This window comes from Sorex araneus, chromosome 1 (assembly GCF_027595985.1).
Source record: "Sorex araneus isolate mSorAra2 chromosome 1, mSorAra2.pri, whole genome shotgun sequence".
NCBI classification, from domain to species: Eukaryota; Metazoa; Chordata; class Mammalia; order Eulipotyphla; family Soricidae; genus Sorex; species Sorex araneus.
The window spans coordinates 188,105,522-188,109,049 of NC_073302.1; the positions used below are offsets into that span (position 1 = coordinate 188,105,522).

Here is a 3,528-nt window from a genome sequence, read left to right on the forward strand (position 1 = left end):
GGTATGATTTTAATCCCACAAAATTAATTAATAAATTTTTAAAAGAAGGGCATTGGGGCAAGAGCAATATTACAGTGGGTAGGGCACTTACCTGCATGCAACTGACCTGGGTTCAATTCCTGGCATACCATATGGTCCCCTGAGCCTGCCAGTATGATCTCTGAGTGCAGATCCAGAAGTGAAACCTGAGTACTGCCAGATGTGGTCCAAAGATAAAATTTCAAAAAATAAAAGAGAAGTTAGGCTCATGGATGGAAAACACATAAAGAAAAACACTTGACATCACTAATTAGGGAATTTGAAAACATGCAATGACATTTCTTTACATTAGAACCATGTTCACAGGTGGGTGCAAGTGTGTATGTGTGTGTGTGCAAGTGGAGAGAGAAATTATTATTTTTCTCTAATGCCCTGTTGCTTCATTCTTTTTAATTTTAATTTTATTTTTATTAGCAAATCACCATCTCTCTTCAATTCAGACTGCCATAGCACAGTGGGTAGGGCGTTTGCCTCGTTCGATTCCTCCTTTCCTCTCGGAGAGCCCGGCAAGCTACCAAAGGTAACCTGCCTGCACGGCAGAGACTGTAAAGCTACCTGTGGTGTATTCAACATGTCAAAAACAGTAATAAGTCTCACAATGAAGATGTTACCTGTACCCGGTCAAGCAAATCCATGAACCACTGGATGACAGTGCTATACAGTGAATCAGTGTGAGGTACAGTTACATATTTACAAACTTCCGTGTTTGCGTTTCAGTCATACAATGATGAGTACCCATCCCATTTCCCCTACCCTACCCACCTTGTGCAAGGGTATTCCCTTTTGCTCTCTCTCCGGGAGAGAAATTCTTGCATATTCTTATTGGTAAAGTCAAATGGTGCAATTGATGGAAGCAGTATTACCGTTCACCAAAAAACAAAAAAGAAAAAAAAACTGTTATACAGTATTCTGAGGCCTGCAGACTTAATATTGAATCAATATCAAGGCTACGTAAATATTCTTATGTTTATTTCAGCATCAGACCTTGACAAAAAATTCCAGATAAAGAAATAATCTAAAGGTTCACTAACAGGTAAAAGAATATAGAATATTTGGCATATGTATCCAATGTACTATTTCTGAGTCTTTAAAAAGAATACTTTGAGAAAGAATGAAATATTAATAAATGCAACATGTATCATTTGGAGTACATGCTCCTTTTATAAAATTAGCCTAAGAATGATAAATATTATAGGATGTCATTTATATGAAGAACACCTATAGAAGAGGAAATGTGAAGTTTCTATCCAATGAAATTTTAGTTGAGCAGGCCCCGGGGTATAGAAGAGCTTCCTTTGCATGTCACCAACCCTGTTCCTGACTCTGCATTGGATAAATTCCAGGAGCACGACCTGGAGTGAGCACTGAGCAGCAGAGAGTCAGGAGGAATTCCTGAGCACGGCTGGGTGTGACTACTTGCCCCTAAAAGAAGCTGTAGTTATGCAAGATAAAGAACTTCTAAAGGTGTGGGCTGGAGTGATAGCACAGCGGGTAGGGCATTTGCCTTGCATGCCGCCAACCCGAGTTCGATTCCCAGCATCCCATATGGTCCCTCGAGCACCACCAGGGGTAATTCCTGAGGGCAGAGCCAGGAGTAATCCCTGTGTATCCCTGGTTGTGACCCAAAAAGCAAAATAAGAAAATAACCTCTAAAGGTGTGCTGTAAAATGTTGTACCCATAGTTACCAATACTATATTGTATACTTCACATTTTTAATAGTTTTTTTTTTATTGAATGATTGTTACAGTTACAAAGCGTTCATGTTTGAGTTTCAGTCATACAATGACCAAACACCTAGCCCTCCACCAGTGCACATTTTCCACCACCAATGTCCCCAGTATCCCCAACTCCCCTCCCCTCCCCCTGCCTCTATGGCAGATAATTTCCCCCATACTCTCTACTTTTGGGCATTATGATAAATTTGGAATGCATCAGGAATGTACGTGTCATCCTTGCACAGGGGCCATACTAATCTTGTCTGTATCATTCCAATTTTAGTATATGTTCTGTCGAAGCGACACACTTCATTTTGTGAGAAACCCTTTTTTGAGTCTATGGGAAAATTGCACAGTCATTATGCGTTTGAAGGAAACGTCAGTGAAACCTTCGGATTAGTCCTGTATCAAATGACTAAGGAAGCTCAAAACAATGAAATGAAACAAACAAAAATAAGAAAACACGCATACAAAGCTGAATCTATTCATATGCTAACTAAACATTCCCATTGAGAAAAGTGATTGATTATATATCCTGAGGAATGCAGTGACAACGTGTTTAGGTGCAAGAAGAGGGAATCCATCTCAGTTATGCTAATTAGGGCTTAAAAGGGATCTTCCAGAGAGCCCTGAGTTCAGTGTGCTGAAGGAAGCCCTATGGCTCAAGCTTTAGGAGACTGCGTTCAGTCCCAGCCTTGTGTGGTGGAATATGGCTTCCCAAGTCTGTTGGGTCTTTGCTCTTTGTCACTGTCAATGCTAAGAAACCATTATATTCAGCTCTGATTCCTGGCCTGCACGGTGCCCAGAGCATGGGTACCTTCACACCACTGAGAGCAACACTGGGGGTCCCAAAATACCAAAGGGTGGAGGCTGAGTAGAGCCGGATACAGCTTGGCTCATAAGACCCCATTATGGACAATTATTTTCTTCTCAGTTGACACGTACACTGGCAAAGGGAGGGCTGCCGTGTGGCTCTGCTGATGTCTCTCTACTGTGCAGTATTTTTAGTGCATAAATGTTAATAGTAGTTGTACTGGTGAATGGAGCTCTTCATCATTAAGTAATTCACATGCATGTTTTCTGTCATCTTTTCTGTCTGGAAGTTTATTTTATCTGATGTAAGTATGCCTGTGGTTCTCATTTGTTTACTAGGCCAGGCTGCATGTAACTGTACAACTGATTTCTAGCATTGTACTTTGAGTTCATGCTTATCACTATTGCTCAATGGGTCTCCTATAGAGAGTGATTACTTTGGAATTTGTTTTCTTATACACCTCATCATTCTGTGTCTTTTATTGGTGAGTTCAGATCACTGGTGTTTACCGAACCGCTGCTTTTCAGAGGGAAGTGGGATGACAGGCTTCCCTCAGTGGAAAAGACGTGCTAAATGGACAGGACTATCAACCAAGAATAACCTATGTGGATTATTACTCAGATTTGAAGGAGCTAATTGATAAAGTACTTTCCAGACCACCACTCCCCACAACTAAAATTAACAAAATGCATTACCGCTAAATTGATCCTCTTTGAAACATTTAAACTATTTTAAAGCATTTCTAGAATAAAAAAGATACACTTGGAATTTACAATTTAACTTAAACAACATAAAATGTGGGAGAGATGGAGAATAAAACCAGACCTCTTGCCAATAATTCCAGTTTTACTTGCTTTCAATTTCCATAGTAGGTTCTTCAATATAAACCTTATGATAGCAATAAAATAAACAAAAAGAAAATAGAAGAAAAAAACCTGTGAAAACTGACCACAACCAAA

The 3,528-nt window shown here is 39.8% G+C and overlaps 1 non-coding gene across 1 annotated transcript; it reads right to left on the reverse strand.

Moving 5' to 3' along the window:
* Nucleotides 1-1,955: 1,955 nt before the first annotated feature.
* LOC129401344 (U6 spliceosomal RNA) lies at nt 1,956-2,063 on the reverse strand. Its single transcript, XR_008628274.1, has one exon. It is a non-coding gene; the product is annotated as a U6 spliceosomal RNA (small nuclear RNA).
* Between the last annotated feature and the right edge of the window lie 1,465 nt (nt 2,064-3,528).